The sequence below is a fragment of the Lontra canadensis genome, unplaced genomic scaffold (assembly GCF_010015895.1).
Source record: "Lontra canadensis isolate GAN:19392208 unplaced genomic scaffold, GSC_riverotter_1.0 scaffold8, whole genome shotgun sequence".
NCBI lineage: Eukaryota > Metazoa > Chordata > Mammalia > Carnivora > Mustelidae > Lontra > Lontra canadensis.
In genome coordinates this window covers 8,332,514-8,350,605 of record NW_022631002.1, presented here as the reverse complement: position 1 = coordinate 8,350,605, position 18,092 = coordinate 8,332,514, and positions in this window count along the sequence as shown.

Genomic DNA, 18,092 nt, shown 5'->3' with positions numbered 1-18,092 from the left:
ACAATCTCCCCTCCTTCCCAGTTCCGTTCTCCATCACTTGCTCTGAAATTCAATTTTCTTTCCAGCTGCTGCAGACTTAGTTTCCCCATCTGTAACATGGGACAATAGCGTATGCGCCTGACAGGGATGCTGTGAGCACTGAACGAGAAAACACTTGTGGAAATGCCAGCATGGTGTCTGGCCCCCAAGAGCTACTACCTACTTCCATTGGACTCTAGCTGTCTTCCTGGATTATTTTAAATTCATCGTGACGCTCAGTTTTCTGTTATTTCCTTACAAGGTTTTGTGGCTCATGCAAAACTGAAGCACTTTCCTTGATGGGAACCAAGTCACTGTAATTTGGGCAGTTATGATTAACTCTAGTTAGTTAGTTAAGATTAGCTCTACTTGTTCTTTGGCCTAACTCCTCCTCCACCATATCTCTTGCCTGGTTGAGAGTGCCATTTTAAGGAGAAATTGAGATTCATGTTTGTCTATTACGTTCATCGATGGATCAGCCATTGATCCATATCATAGGTGGTCCAAGAATTCTGGTTACTGAATGGGCTATGGTGGCAGTGATGAGCTTGGGTACGTAGAGTACTAGTTCTGCCACTAACTAGCTGGGTCCAACCCAAGAGAAATGAGTGCATATGTCCACCAAAAGACATGCACAGGAATACTGACAGCAGCTATATTCATAAATCAAGATGGGAAAACAAAGCAAGAACCCATCAAGAGGAGAGCAGCTACACGGATTGGGGGTGAGTGGTACAACAGACTTCTTCAGAGCAAAAGCAGAGAAAGAGCTGTGGGGCCATGCAACAGTGTGGCAGAAGAATCCAGACACTATAGCAGGAAGGGAAGGAGAAGCAAAGGGATACACATTGTATCATTCCATCTGGGAGCACTTGGACAGTGAGGAGGTCGGGCTGGAAGTCACCACTAGGGGGCGCTGACTGGGAAGGGGCAGGAGGGCATTTCAGGAGCCTGAAACTAACTTTAGCTTGATCAAGGAGGTGGTTACAGGGCAGTAGACATATATAGTAATTCACTGATCTCACTGACATAACTTGCAAGACCCAGAGCAAAATGAAAATGAGGAGTCTCTTGGTAAAAAATTATTAAGAATTTCAAGATCGCAGAGCATTGGCTCTTCTAAGTCTGGGGACCCCATGCACGGGAGCAGGTCCCACTCCCAGGAAACCGGCCTTGGTTAAGCTGAACACTTAAGATGAATGCACTTTGTGCACTGCAGTTACACTTTGATGAAAAGCCAAAAGCAAACATAAAGAACCGCAGAAAAAGAAATCTTGGGGGCCACTGAGGAATGGGGTGGTTTTAAAAAAGGATGTTGCTCCCAATCATTCCTTTATGTACTTCCTGTCCGACTCATCAGGGCTCACTTCCTGCTGCCATGGCCGGACAGCCTTCCAGAGCTCATTAAAGGGGCTTATTCTAAGGAGAAAAGCTAAATCAAGCTGAAGAGCTAAATCAAGCTGAAATGTGCATTTGTAATTTATATTTGTATTCAACTCAGTTGGGCTTCAGATGGACCAGGGAAGCCAGGAAGGGCCCTCTCCTGATGTGTGTTGCCCAAGGAAACAGTGGGGCCCTGGGAAGAGTGACATTCCAGTCTGGCCAGACTTCTCAGAGATGCCTGGGGTCGGCCATGGAAGGTCTCTCCATGGAGGGGGAAGCAGGCAGCGAATCCCCAGGAGGGAGGGAAGGAATGATGTGCCCAAGGCAGGGAGAAAGGATGAGAATGAATTTCCACGATGGGCAAATCCAGCAGCCAGCAATTCACAGCAGGGACAGGGCATGAGCAGGGTGGGAACACCCCACTAACAAGGACAGGCCTTTGCTGGCTCCACTGCTGCTTGGTGATTGCCTTCCTGCTCTTGAGTTTAATTTTCCTTTTTGCTCAGGAAAGGGCAAGAAGCAGGGGCAGAGGCAGCCTGGAGACACTGGATCTCCCAGGGAAGATGTTGATCTTCTCCCAGGGGAGATCAAGCACTGACCGACTCCTGCCCTGAACACCTTTAGAACAGACATGTCCCATAGACCAGACAGGTCCAGAACCCGGCTCTCAGGCATGCGGAGGTGTGGATGGAGCCATCCCCACTGTAGAGGCACCGGGGGTCCTATTTTCTTCCCTTTCTCTGCAGCTCAACTGTGCAATGACATCATTTACCAAATCTAGCTCAGTATGTAATGAAGAAGGGACACCCCAGAAAGGTCAAGTAAGTAGCCCAAGGTCACACAGCATGAATACACCAAAGCTGACAACATAATCAAGCATTTCACATTTTACTCTAGAGAGCTTCATGACTTTCTACGTGGACCCACGTGTCACTTAATCCCCGTTTTCTTTTTTTCTGTAATTTGGTGAGAATCTTTCTCTTTTTTAAGTTTGGAGGGGAGGACCACTGTTACACATTAATGAACACAGACATAATCTTGGTTGGGATTTATTTACGTCTTCCATAAATCATATTTATTGAGTGCCTGGGGTGTACAGGCATTGTGAGAGGTCCCACACATTAAGGCAAGGAAAAAATAAACGTTACAGACACTTGGTGTAGACTGCAGACTACTTAAATATCCAAAGGCATCAAATAAATCATCCGACTGTTTAGAAATAGGCTCTGGCATGTTCCCTGCAAACCTTCATACAAAACCCTGCAATTGTGCAATGTGGGCTGAGGGCCGGGAATATTTGTTCATATGAGTGAGTGGGTCATAGGTCCCCAGAGTGATCCATGTTTTGGACTTTGGGAATAATTGTGGCCTTCTTCTCAATCACCCATCTCAAACTACCATTCTTCTTGAGACCAGCAATAAAAAGAAATGGAACCATAAAACGCTGACAGCATCCCATTTGAAATGAAGCCGAACCAACCCAGAAACGGTCTGTACACCATCTTTAAAGACGTCGAGAACATGATTGTTAGAAGTGAGGGCTGGTGAGCTGGACACACACACACACAAACACACAAACATGCAGGCCACCCCCTTGCTTCCCTCTCAGTGTGGTGGGGAGGGTCACAGAAGACCCTGTGTGAGTCTTGCTGTAAGCTAGAAAGCCCTTCCATGCATACACAGAGCTGCTACTCTCTGCTTAAAGCATGGCTGACCCACACGGTAGGTTCCAACCTCCCGGAATGACTGCTTTTCTTGAATTTAAAAGCCCACTGGATGTAAAACCACTTCCTCCTTTTGCATATCATGGACCTCAGTAGTAAGATTCATTCTTTCTTTTATGCAATAAAGATTGAATGGGCACCCACACCATGTTGGGCACTGTGCTAGGCGCTAGAGACATGAAAATAAACAGGGCATATCTCTGTGCTCAAGGAGCCTACAGTCTAATGTTGGAAACTCACATGTAAGTCAGCAATTATAACCCAGTGTTAGGGTCTTCCTTTGGGCCCACACTGTTCTTTGGCATCGCAGAGTGGGGAGTCTCCACTCTAGGGTGAAGTAACTGAGCAGAATTTTGAAGATGGGATTGCTCTTAGCTCAATAAGGACAGACAAAGCAAGAACATTCCAGGCAGAACAACAAGCCCAGGAAGCAGCCAGACAGGGAAAGTCACCATGTGTGTGGAAGACGTTAGCTCAGCCCAGAGACTGCCAGACACTGCCAACTCCCTGGTCTGAGTGAAGGCCAGGGAGCTCCCGAAGGGCCAGATCACAGCCTCACAGATAGCCTTAAGGGCTGAGCCATGGCATGTGAAAGCAGGAGGGAGGCATCAGGATTATGATTTAAGGGAGTGACAGCATCAGTTTTGTCGTTTAGAAACATCTCTTTTCTATCATTTTCCTTTTTAAGCTCCTCCCGCTTTTGAGAGCAAGAATGAACATTCCAGCAGCTCTCAGTATGCATCAGACCAATCTCCTCCAAGGTAAAGAGGATTTAGTGGGGGTCATTTGCCACCCCAGAAGAACAATCTTGTGGGAAACATACAAAGTTACAGAAACACAGTGTTTGTGCTTTAGAAATTACCAAGATTTGAAAAGAAAGAAGGGAAGGAGCAAAAGAAAGGAAAGGAGAGGAAGAATGGAGAGACACAAGCAGAGAGGGAAGACAGTGGTCTGTAATCTGTAGAGATGTGCATCTTACATCTCTGCCTTGCCCTTGCCGATGGAATAAACCTGGGACATGTGCTTAACTCATCTGAGCCTCAGTTTCCTTTAGGGAAAACCCTAACAATTTCTTACGTGGTTGATACAGACTGGATACCACCTGCGGCAGAACAGCCAATTATTCACGGAGGCCCATGCTCTCTCTTGCACAACAGGGAGCCCATCACTGGGAAGGACACTTTCACCAGGCCTCTTTTCCAGTCGGTATAATGACATAACTAGTCTCACCCAGGGGATGTGAATGGAAGTGTATTACATCTGGACCAAGTCTTTAAAAAATTGAATGTACCTTCTCTATGTCCCTCCTTCCCCTTCTGCTAGCTGGGAGCAGATGACATGGAGGATAATGGAACCACAAGACAAAAGGAGCCCGAGTCCATGAATCACTTCATGGAAGAGAGAGCTGCCCTCAAATGGGAACTCTGACTGGATTCTTACAGGAGTGAGAAATCTCATGGTAAGCCAGGAACCGTGTGAGGCTTACTTGTTACAGCATCTAACACTATCCTAACATAGTGTCCTAGCGTCAGGCACAAACAACAAATAAAGTGTGTTTAATAAGCACCAGAGGATGGGAAAATGCAGCACTCCTGCTTCTGCATTTTCCTTCCAAGGAAAAGAAATAGTACAATTTCAAGATGACTGTTTTTCACCCGGGCCTTTGGAAGAGCCTTTTAATCAAGCCGCCCCTAACGAGATTATCTCTTTGGAGGAAAACAAAGCCAAGGCAGGGTTTCTTCCTTCCCCTGCCCCATAAAAAGCATCCTGCCAACTTCTAACTGCCATTATTTAGTGAGTTCTTCAATTTAAAAAGTTACCATCTACTCGCCATCCTGGCGAAGCTGTCAGTTGCTGAGAAGTGGAACACAGCCAACTGATTAGTTTTGATGGACTGCGGTGTGGAAATCCAGCCTCTGTCACTAAAGTGCCTGTTCATCCAATTAACCAAATTACTACAGGAACTCTAGCCAAGTGCAACACTTAGTGGACGGCTGCTCGGGAGGTCAGGGATGGCGGAGGAGGGGGTTTTATCAAATGCTTGCTCCTCCTTCCCTGTCCTCCGGCCAAAAGGAGTGCCAAGCAGAGGGAATGGGAGAACAGACCCACCCCATCCTTTCCTGCCTGGCATGAGAACTTCAGTGCGACTCTTTGAGAGGTTACCTCAGTGTCAGCGTCAACACCATCATCATCACCATCGTCATCATCAGTAGTGCTGTTAATTCTTATTTATTCATTTAACCCCTGCTTCTAAGGCACCTACTCTGTGACAGGCACTGTGCTTGGAGCTGAGAAGACCGCCAGAAAGGAAGAAGTCAAGGCGATGCCTTTCTGGAATTTGCTCTTGCAGGGAGAGACAAATAGCCAACAGGAAAGTTTCTCAACCCTGACACTGCTGGCATTTGGAACCAGATCTTTCTTTGTGGTGGGGCCATCCTGGGCACTGGAGGGTGTTGAGCGGCACCCTGGCCTCGGCCCAAGACATGCCAGGAGTACCCCCTGAGTTGTAACAATGAAGAATGTCTCAAGACATTACCAACTGTCCCCTGGGGGCTAATTTGCCCCCTTGGCCTATACCCCCATTGAGAACCTGTGCTCAGTGGTGGGGCAAATAAATGCATTAACTACTGACTGTGATCCAGGGTGCGAGGGACAGAAGCTGCACAGGGAGACAGAGGCAGAGGGGTAGTCAGGGAGGGCTCCCTGGGGAGGTGATGTTTAGGCTGGGACTCCAGCTGACGAGGAACCAGCTGTGTGAACAGCTAAAGAACTTTCTGAGCAGAGAGAACAGAAGGACAAAGGTCTGCAGCCTGGATGAGAGGAGAAAATGGCAGGAGGAGCCAGGTGCGAATGAATGGCAGGAGTGCAGGTAGGATGCCGGATGGGGGAGGAGAGCACTGCAGGAACAGATCCTAGCTCTTGTCACCAGTGTAGAGAGCAAGGATTTCATCTGAAACACAACTAAGAGAGGAAGAATAGTGTGATCAGGTGCTGGAACCAGACTGCCCGTGCCTCAGTTTCCCTGCTTGTGTAGTGTGGAGCCTGGTGCCTGGTACCAAGGAAACCTTCAGAGGATGGCCAGCGGAGTGAGGGAGCTGGTAGGAACCAATTCTCCAGAGCAGATATGCATCTGTTCTCGGCTTTATTCACTCAAGGGCTTGCAATTGGCCATGGTGGGAGTATGTACCCCAGGGACACTGGTGAGGGCCTGGAGTCAGGGTTTCTCCCCACCCTGGAGTGCCGAGATCTTAGGCACTTGACCAGCTCAGCCCTGGTTATTGACTTGTATTATTAGGTTGGCTGCTGAAGGGCTTAGAACACAGGAGGAGCACAATTAGATTTTTGTTGTTTTTTTAAGATGTTATTTATTTATTTGAGAGGGAGAGAGAGAGAGAGAGAGAGAAATCGCAAGCAGACTCCCAGCTGAGCAGAGCCCGATGTGGGGTGTGATCCCAGGATGCTGAGATCATGACCTGAGCTGAAATCAAGAATCAGACGCTCAACTGACTAAGCCACCCAGGAACCCCGAGGTTTATGTTTTTAAAAAGGAACTTTTGACTGTTCTGTGGAGAGCAGCTGGAGCAGTGAGGGTAAGACTGGAGGCAGGGAGACCAGAGGAAAGGCCCAGGTGGTGACATTACCAAGAGACGTAGTGATGGTTAGGTTTGGAGATGGGGGCAGAGCTGAGATATAGCCTGGGAACAGACTTGCTGTTAGGTTGGATGCCATGGAAGAAACAGAAGAGGGTGGTGTTTCTGGACTTGAGAGCCACGTGGAAGGTGATGTGATTGTTATGACACCATTAGCAGCAAACAACATCGTGTTTGTGGTTGCCGTTTACCAAGCACCTGCATACAGGGCATAGACAACTTCCATATATTTTACTGATCTTCTCCAAAATGCCATCAGAGAATTACAATTAAATTTAACCACAAGTCAAGGGTGTGACACTGAGGCTCAGAGAGTGAAGGGACTTGCTCCAAGCTGCCCAGGGACTAGGAGGCATATGTGGGACCTCAGTCTGCTGTCTCTGACTTGCAGCGCCCGTCCACTGCCAGCCTGCCTCCCTCCCTCTCCATTCTGATCTGCTCCACAAGCACCCTGGCCAGGGAAGAGGGGTCGCCTTGCTCTCAGAGAGTCCTAGGGGCTGACGCATAGGCAGCTTCTCCAGAGCATTTCCCAAGTATGGAATTCAGGTGAGGCCACAGCATGGGGAAGGTTAAAGGGGCTTAAGTCTTGGTCTCTGCCTCCCTCACTTCCAAGCCCTTCTCCCCAACTTTCTGAGTCTCTTCTTCCTTGTCAGATTTTATAAGGATTCAAAGAAGGGGCTCTGAAGTCCCTGGGCAGGTTGTCATCATCAACACCATTATCATCACCATCATCATCATCAGACCAACTAAGAGTTATAGACGTCAGTACATTATCATATCCTGTTGAACTACCAACAATGCAGTGGGTACTGTGCAAAATGTCTTACTTTCTTGGCTTATGAGAACTCTGTGAGGTGGCCACATGATTAATCCTAAATACGGATGGAGAAACTGAGGCTCAGAGAAAATTAAAGATCTGATTGCTCAGATAACACGGCCAGTAAATGGCACAGCCAGAATGCAAATCCATTAAGAGGTCATGGGGTTCTTGGTGTCTGAAATACTACTTCTTGCGACTAAATTGCTCTGTACACCATTGGTTACTTCCAAAGGCTAAGATACACAAATGCCCTTCAGGTCTTTTTTTTTTTTTTTTTTCATCAACATTGTTAATAGGGAGTTCTTACAGCAATCCCCTGGGCTCCCTGCCTTGTTCCCACCCCAGAGTAAGTCAGCCACCTCAGCCAGGTGAAAAGTGAGCTGGACACAATAATTCAAGGCTTATCAGAATAACTAGAGGTGGTACAGGAACTGAGAGGCACTCGGGTCCCTTTGGGTGAGAGCAGGAATTGTGTTCCAGTCCCTTAAGGAATTGTGTTCCAGTCCCATGAAGCTAAGATTATGACAGATTCTGCCTGTGGGGTTGGATCGGCCAGGAAACAAAACAAAACAAAACCTCAAAACACCCTCCTTGTGCGTTCCCGTTCTTCTCCTCCCTATTCACCGTAAGTGGTTCACGGAAGAGGACACTTTTAGAGACGCTGTATGTCAGCATCAGACTCCGTCATCTCATCTGAATGGTCCCCGTAAAGGGACGGAAGAAGTGTATCTGGAATTGGGCAGTTGTGTCATCCTGTTGAAACCCACGTCCGTGTAGATAACTCTGAAGATGTTCCATGGGGTCATCAAAAAAGTACACTCACCACCACACCAACCATAATCAGGAGACGGAAACTTTCTTTCTCTTTTCTTTTTTGGTTTTTTGTTTCGCTTAGAAACAGATCTCCTGGCCTGGACTGTCTGCACCAGTTACTTTGACACTTTCCTTTAGACACGCACGTAAAGTGACTGTCATGAATGCAAATGTTGTGGTCAAGGCCATTTACATTAGCAAACTCGACTTTTTAATCAGTCATCTTTAAAATGTCACCTGGATTATGTCTTTCTTTGGATTATTTGTCAGAATTCTTCCCGCATGCACACGGGACGTCAGATTCGCCCACTTTTGGCAAAGGGTCTGAAAGTTTCCAAATGGTTTATGGACCGGGGCTTTCTATCCCCATGTCCCCAGCATGCTTGCTTGCTTGTTTTTTTTTTTTTTCTTAATAGGTCAGTGTAGTGACATATAAGACAACCTCAGGGTGTGGTTCTGACAGTTGAAAACAAAACTACTTGCTTGGTGAAATCAATCTGATGCTTGCATTTCTGTGTCCCCTGAAAACACTGAAATGTGTATATGTGCTCACAAGACCCTGGCCCAGTGCCCCTTCTTCACAACAGAGGGATCCGCATTCCACAGAAGCACTGGGCCCATGACCTCGAGCATGCTGCTGAGGAATGATCCAAGAAGCTCCCTGACACCCTTGATGGAGGGAAGCTTATGTATGCTGAGTGTCTCCTAAACATTCCAATTCTTTAGAAGGGATGAGACATGCATTTCCCAACAACCAAGGGCGGGGTGGGGTGGTGTCAGAATCTTTATACCCATTTTCCAGATGAGAAAATTGAGACCCTAGTGAAGTTTAGTAACTCATCCAAGGCTACATGGCTAGCTAAGTGGCTGATGGAGATTGGGTCCTGGTCACTGACATTCTTCAGAGCCGTGCTTATCCTCTGTTCTTTGGAGACAAACCACCTCTGGTCCTGGTTAAACATTTGCCTCATTGTCCAGACTGGGATGATGGTGAGCATGAAAGAGGGTGTTATTACTAATTATGTTCCTCATAGGTTTGTCATAGTTCAGGACAGTCCCAGACAATCAGGACATGAGGTTACTGCATTGAAAGGGTTGAAATGCCATGCCCCCATCCCAGACCGCTGGAATCAGATCTCTAGAGGAGGGACTGGACACTCTGTTTGGTAAGCACCTTGGATGATTCTCACTGGTGCGAAGTGATCCCAGAAATGCGGCTGGCTACTTCAGAATCATCCAAAGAGCTTATCAAAACACTGTTTTGGGGTGGGCGTCTACCACCCTGTGCAGTTACATTTGCTGTATCTGGTCTAGGGCTCAGAATTTTGTTTTGTTTTGTTTTCTTAGAATTTTGTATTTCTAACAGTGCTTTCTAATGCTTTTTGCTAAACTTAGGAATTGTGATCAACACATAGGGACTGAATTGGAAATGTAGCTTTCCATTTTGTCACATGGGGGAAGGGAGGAAAATCCTTTGTATTAACTCTTCTTGGAAGTTTACTATGTTCTTTTGTGAAGAATATAGTCAAAAAGAAGGCACATTCTCCCCCAGCCCCAGGTTGCTGTGTGAGCTTGGGGCAAGTTTATTTACTTCTCTCTGCCTCACTTTACTCACATTTATAAAAGGATTATCAATGGGAATATCCTGATTTAACTGGGTAAAATTCAAATTATTTAAATTATTTCTAATTATACATAGCATGTAGAAAGAGTTCGCTAAAATGTAATGACCATTAATGATTTTTGCCAGTACCTGATTTTCCCCAACTTGCTTTGCAATTTTTATTTTTAAAAAATAAAAAAAAAATTATTTTTAAAAAATAAAAATAATTTTATTTTTATAGTCTTTTTGCTTCTCATTACATTTATATGTCACCTTGCCTGATTACAATATGACACCTTTCCTGACTTTAAACCACTCCACCCTTAACTTGTGGCCACTTCTTGTCACTCTGGTCAAAACCAATTTTGTGTAACTCTTCCTACTCCATCTGACTTTGTCCTGCAATGCAAAAGGTAAGGATTTGCTACAATGATGTGTTGAAAACTAGTAAGAATTGGTATTCTGAAAAATGGAGAAAGACGTAATTAAAACTCTTTCTTCAATGCCCTTTCTACTGTCTATATAGTATTCCATTTTAAGTATAAGGTTCACTTTTGTTCACCAGTTGGATATTGTTGGAATGATTTCCAATTTGGTATGCAACTCTCTTTCTCATCCCAATGTGTTCTGAGGAAGACCAGGGCCAAGAATTGGCAGAAATGAGTACTTGCTAAATAAAAAATAAATGTATATATTATTAATAGTCTGAAAACAGAAAAAAAAATGGGCCACTGCTGTTTAATGGCAAAGAAATATAAAGAGGCCTTCTCTTTAATGGTGAAATGCAAGTAGTAAAGTCTTCTGAGGCTTTGGTTTTCAACCTCAAGGATTTTTAAGCTGAGCATGGGTCGTTTCTGTCTTATTCTGTGTGGCAAGAATAAACATCACAGCAGATCAAATGAGAGCAGAACATACGTGTGTCATCGACTGTATGTGTGTGTCCTATTCTCCCATAGGAAGAGTTACATTATATATTTATAATAGCCTGAAAACAATGGTATACATTTCTGAGTTTTAAACACCCCAAACATACTTTTGCATTGTTTTGCTCACTTCCTAGGGACAACTGACAAATGATGCGCTTAGTATTTGATAAGGTTTAACCTGCTATCAAAATAATCCTACTGGCTTTTTTTTCTTTTTTCTTTTTTTTTAAGCTCACAAAGTAAAAGCAGCAGCATGACTGGTGGAGTTATTAGACAGATATACCTGGGTGAATCCAGACTCCATCATGTTGCAGCTGTGTGACCTTGAGCAAGTTTCCAAACCCAGCACCTACTCTGGGGTCCTGTTATGGTTCCCCTTATGTCAGGAACTGGCCACGTTATATCATTTGCTGAGCTCTCTGCTATAACACGGAACTTCCAGGAGGAAGATCGGCTCTTGCCGGAGGAATATAACCTTCCATTTTGATTTCAGCTGCAAAGACAACCATCTGGGTGTGCAGAAATATGGGTGAGGGGCGTGCAAAGCCCCAGGCTCCCTCCTTGCACGGCTCTGCCTTCCAACGAGCTCACCCACTGGGTCTCACCCAGCGGGTCGCCAGCAGGAGCCAGGAGCAGTGAGCCAGAATGTTGGCTTTAACATTTGCATAGCGCTTTCCAGTTGACAAGAAGCATCAGCTCTGAACCCAAGGCGGAGCTGTCCCCTGGATCCCTTTTAATGGGCATCGATGACTTTCGTCCTGGCACGGCTAGAGTACGTCTTCCCTGACACTGCTCCCAGCCCTCCCTATTATCGAGAAAAGTTCTTGTGCTTCGCGCGCACCAAGGAGGGAACAAAAGCGGCAGGGGAAGCGTCAGAGGGAGATCTGAGCCGGGTTTAAAAATGATATGCTGGCAGTCAGCTCCGCCAGTCTGGGGACAGTGTGGCCATTATCGGGTCCAGAGAGGTTACACAGGCAGCTGGAATTCCAGCTCTGCTCCTCTCACAACCCTGCATTCCTGCCTGCCTGGGCTAAGAGCTCCTTTTCACGGCTGTCTTCTGCTCCCAAGTGGGCCACCGCCATCCACCTGTGGTCAGACCCGGGAACAATGGGCTCTTTTGTCCCAGGCAAGAGCTGTGGGTCAAACACAGCCACCTTTTCCCTTCATGGCGGAGGAAAGGGTCTCTCTCCATACGTAAGTATATATAATTTTTAAATTAGGAAATGAAGGAAATCCACTCTCTCCTTTTTTTTTTAATATTGTCCTTTCAAGGATGTCTCTATTTGCATAGTTTGATCCCCTTCCTGTACCCAGCACCAACATTAGTGTGACCTTTTCCTGCTAATTGGAAAATCTTACGGAAATAAACCCTGTCAGAAAATGAGAAGTGACTCCCCCTTTGGATGGCCAAACGACCTCAGAGGGGGAAAGAAGTTCTGAATTTCTGCTCCTTTTGCACACACTGCAAAATCTTTATTACTTCGGAGAGCCTTGAAGCTCAGTAATGCCCCTCCAGTGCAAAGCGGAGTAAATAAATTTCTTCTTATGACCACTTTGGAGAAACACACAACCAGATTTACTCAGCAGGGATAGATAGTGGACAGGATAATGAAGAGAGAATAAGAATATGATCGGGGTTTACAGCCTCTTCTGTCTCTTTAAAGGGTTTTAATCCTTCAGAAACAGGATACGGGGTCCATTTCCTTAAAGATACAGTGTCCCTTCTGGGACGAGTAATGTTATAAAAAGCTAAGATGTAACATCTATCTCGAAATATTGATTGGCACTTTAGTGTGATAAAAGGGGTTGAACCTGAAGGGGAAAAAGAGGAAAAAAAGTAAACGGGAATTACTCTTTGAAGAATTCAGAGTGTCCCTATAATATGAGGCCAAACTTCTACGACAGAGAAACAAAAGCACTCTTTGGGCTCGGTGACATTCATCGGCAGAGCTGGACAATGAGGGCGGGTTACAGGAAACCACTGCTGTCGTAAAAGCAATTTTGAGGCTTCTCATGGCACATTCTGAGGATTCTTAAACCGACCCCAAATGAGTCAGGCCAGATATTCTGATCCATTGCCACTGAACTAAAGGACAGGGTCCTATCTCTTGACAGGTATTGAGATAAATGCTCCAATGACCCAGTGGGTTCGCCTCATGTCCCAGATTCAGTGAAGTCGGTTTTGGTGACTCTCCTGTGCATTCCCCCCGCAGCACTCTGGGGTCAGATCCCCTGTTGCTTTGAGCCCTGGGCATGATCTGGGCAGCTCCTTCCCCTGCGATGAGAACACCTAATCTTTGTTGAGGGCTCACATGGCATCAAGTACTCCCTGACTCTTCATAATGACTTCAGGGGCAAAGTTATGAATCCCAGTTTACATAGCAGAAAGAGGGAGCTCAGAGACATCTCACATCTTGGCCAAGGACACGCAGCTTGCAAGGGGCAGAGCTGGGATTCAAACACACGTCTGCCTGAATCCAAAGCCCACACTCTCTCCCACTGGTTACCTCCCGAACAGGGACCTCAGAGGAATGTGAGGTTGCTGTCCTGTGATTCTACCCCTGACACCTGTCATCCTCCCAGAACTTCTGGTGGCCATTCTGATTTGTGGAGGACTTCAAGTATAACCTGGCTCACCCAGTCAGGAAAATATTTCCCTCAAAGATACTGTTCTCTCCCTACCAGCAAAATGGAATAGTCATCATCATCTTGGAAAATGACATGTAATCCAGGAGTCCCATATCTGGTTTTACTCTACAACTAATCACTAACCAGGTCGATTCAGATCTGCTCAAGAATGCAGAGAATGTGCTTCCCCCTATCCATCTCTGCCTGCCTCTCTGCCTACCTGTGATCTCTGCCTGTCAAATAAATAAATTAAAAAAAAGGGGGGGCACCTGGGTGGCTCAGTGGGTTAAGCCTCTGCCTTCAGCTCAGGTCATGATCCCAGGGTCCTGGGATCGAGCCCCGAATCGGGCTCTCTGCTCGGCGGGGAGCCTGCTTCCCCCTATCCATCTCTGCCTGCCTCTCTGCCTACCTGTGATCTCTGCCTGTCAAATAAATAAATTAAAAAAAAAAAAAAAAAAGAAGAAGAAGAATGCAGAGAGTGCCTCTGTGCAGACCTCCTCACCCAGAGTACAGCCTCTGTCTGTGCAGGTGCTCAGGGTCCTTGCCTTCTCCCCTGCTGGAGCTCAGGGGTACTTTGTGGTAGCACTTGGCTTGAGCACAAAGCTCTCCCCTAACCTAGCCCAAGAACACTTTTTACACCTGTCCTGTCCAAGATCCTCCATGGGGGGCTAAAAAGCTTGAATACCCATCTCTTCGCCTTAGCATTGTGGTAAGGCCCTTTGCAGTCTGCCTTTAATACTTCCTCAGCACTGTGCTGCCCCCTCCCCGTAATTCCAAACACACACACTCTGTGCTTCACCCTTACAGAATTTTTCATTATCCCTCCCAGACACATCACCCTTCAATGCTCTGCTTTTGCTCTGATTGGCTTTCCCCCTTGAAGACATAATAAAAAGTCACTTCCTCTGAGAAGCCTCCCCTGATTGCCCCAGCATGAGTCATATCACATGCCTCCGTGTTCTGGCTTCCCACTGCCCCTCTATATTGCCTCTCTCCCCTACCCAGCATTTGCTCATATCCTGCCTCTCCGTGGATTTGCTAAAGCAGAGACTGTGTCCTTTTCACCTTGGATCCTATATACCTGATCCATATATGCTTGTTGGTGAAATGAAAGAACTTGTAGGTGAGTAAATCAGCACTTCTACAATCTCACTATGTGCCAAATCATACTAGGCCCTGGAGTCAATGAGTCAGTCATGCAGACAATCCATGACCTTAGAAATCTTTCCACCTTCAGGGAGATCTGACCCAAGGAACAGGATTCGAGTCTCTGGCTAGAAACAGAGGGAACCCTGAAGCACATGTTTGATACTGTGGCAGATACTGGCTAGGTGTTCACCAAATCATTCTTCTTCTTCTTTTCTTTTTTTTTTTTCTTTTTGGAACACAGGAATGGACTACATTTCCCAGCCTCCCTTGCAGTTAGGTGTGCTCATCTGATTGAGCTCTAGGTGGTGAGCAGAAGTGATGCTCATCACTTCCAGGAGTGGCCGGTAAAAACCTCCTGGTGCTCCTCTCTGCTCTCTCCCTACCTAACTACAGACTGGAGGGGATTCCTGAGACCCAGCAGAGGGTGGAGCAGCAAACTCAAAGGAGCCTGGGCTGCTGAAAATGCCCCTGCAGAAGGGCTGCCCCTGGGCCTGGTCAACCAGGCATAGTGTATTTCAGGCACAGCAAGAAATACCATTTTTACTGTGTTCAGCTGCTGAGATGGTGGGGTTCTGTGTTACAGCAAACAGCCTGCCCTAACAGAGTGACAACAGTGCTGTGTGTGTATGTGTGCCTGTATGTCCGCAAGATCTCTGAAACCCAGCCTGTGCACAGGAGGAATCCCAGACAATCTGAGGTGGCTTGGCCAACATTGTTCTATCACCTGCGGCTTCCAGACTCAAGGGTCCTACAGACACATGGCCACTCCCATAGGAAGCCTGATGCCCCCATTTGTCAGCTGTCATAACAAGGTTCCTGCTAACTTGAAATACTCCTCCTCCAAGGGTTCCCTGTTGTTGAGCCTTGTTTTGGAACTTGACTGCATTCCCTGTGGGTTCTGCTTTCTCTCTCTGCCTTGGGCAAAGACCCCCTGCTTCATCCCCGCAAAGGCTACAGAGCTCAGTGGTCAGCCACCTTTAATGATCCTGTTTGTGCCATCCTGAACCACAGGGTGCTTCATAACCGTTTCCAGCCATGGTTAACGAGGGGTCAAGGTGGTCCTCTCCTGAATGGAAAAGACCTCTTGATTTGGTATTCACACAAGAACACTCAGTACAACTGACTGTGCTCCTCCCACCAAAGTAACCTACCTTCAGCTCTTGTCCCAGACTTGGGGGGTGAATTTTTGTTGTTTTGTTACTGGCAGGGTACTAGGAAACAGGAAGTGACATCACTGTAATTTCAAAATCCACAAATCCATGCAAAAATGATCCTGGAGTGTCCCAGAGTTCCAGACGCACAGAATCCTAAGACCTCTAAATTCCAGCATCTTGGAATCATGGATTTGAGGAATCTTGGAAATGCAAAATCCTATTTTAAGGCATTCTCAGGGCTACCAGTCTCTGGGGTGGAACTGGGAGCCGTGTTCCAGCCTCAGCGACCAGTGTCCGTTCCCCACCCAGGAGGTGTGGCAGGATGTGACATGCCAGGTTCTCCAGTGACAGGTGTCAGGCAAAAGCCTGGAATGGCAGCCTGAGCACGCACTTGTCACCTCAACACGTTGCTGGGAAATTCGGCGGCTCTGCCCATGGACAGTCCTCCCCTGGTGTCTGCTACTTTTTCTTTCTTATCCCAGGGGGAAAAAAACGTAATAATGTGGAACACGCCAAGCCACCATCCTGAGATTTTTACATCCTGAGATAAGCACACTGGGATTCAGTCCACTGATGGAAATGTCACTGTGGAGATGACACTATCCCTCCCTTTGCCTCAGGATCTGAGCCTCCTGGGAAGTGTCCGACCAAGCCGTGGGCAGCCGGAGACCTGGGGCCAGTTCTTAGGGGAAGTGACACCTGCTTGAGGGCCTTGAAAAAGTGACTGAAACACAATGTCCTGCCAAGGGGCTGAGGCAGCCACACCCTGGTCTCAGCATTTAATCATTCTCTCAACTCCAAGAAGGTATACAGCTCATCTCTAGTCCAAGAATAACATCATACAGAGACTCGCCGTAACTCCTTTTGTCATTCCGGGACTCATTAGCACTAGTCACATATGACACCTTTTCTAGAAGTACGCAGAATGTTCTGGGGGTGTTTTGGTCTCCATGCTGGTGCATAGCTGGGACTAGGGCAGCCTCACGGCACAGTGAGATCCAGGGTGAAGAGATCCAACAGGCAGAAGGTTGGTTCCTGAGCGGGTCCTTTTCTAGCTGTGGGAGCACTGCATAGTTTCGGAAAGTCTCCAGGCCTAAGAATTGCAGGAATTGGTGAGCTGTGCACTAGGAATTGTGGCAAGGATTACCTCATTTGGCAAAAACCTTGTCTGCTAAGTATGGTTTATCTTTTTCTAACAGTTTCCAAAAAATGGGTCACCAATGCCCAAGGTCACTCAGCCAAAAGAGATGGAGGCTGAGAGAAGTGATCTTCCAGCCATGGAGGCAGAGGGGCTTCTCAACCTCAGTGCTATTGCTGTTTCGGGGCAGAAAACCCTCTGTGGCTGGGGACGGTCCTGTGCATGGCTGGCATTTAGTTAGATGCTAGTAGCATACAACCCCACCCACTTTTGACAGGAAACAATGTCTGCAGACATTGCAAGGGTCCAGGGGTAGAGTTAAATACTCTGAAAACCACTGAAAAGAACAAAGAATCAGACGGGATATGGGCATACAGACGTGGTCCCAGAGACATGCACTATTGATAAATGTCATTACTGGAATTCAAAACGTGGAACACTTGCCCTATAGCTCATGTCAAGAGCGAGCGCGCACGAGAGAAGCAGTTATCAGCCTTCTCTGACGAAAGGAGCACAGAGCAAAATCCAAATGGAATTGATAAAATATGCAAATGCCTGGAGGATTTTTTCCAGGAGGGAATGAGACGGGCGTGTGTGAGTGTAACATTGTGCACACGCTCCACAACGCCAATCTTAGCACACAGAGTGACCTCCACACAGGGGGAACTGGAGGCGAGGGACACTGGTGGGGAGAGGGGCTGCCTGTGTGGCACCTGTTGGAGATCAAACCCTGTTAGGGGCCTTGCATTCTGTTCTGTCCCCCCATGAGCCCTGGCAGAGGACCCTATTCTTTCCTGTTCTCCTGCTTCTACAGTCCAACCTGTAGCGAGCCAGGACTGAAATAAAAATCATTCAGACAATTGTCTTAACTCCTGAGGTCCCCAAAGTAAAAAACAAGTTGGCCCCAATGCTTCTATAGCTTCTTGTACATGGAGTGATCATTTGTTCACACCCACGGGCACCCTTCAGGGTTTTCTAGATGCACAAAGGTTTCTGGGGATCCCTGTACACCTGTCAGTGAGCCACCCAGAGACAGTAACACAGAACCTTTCAGGGCAAGGTCGAGAGTGCGAGAGGACAGAATGC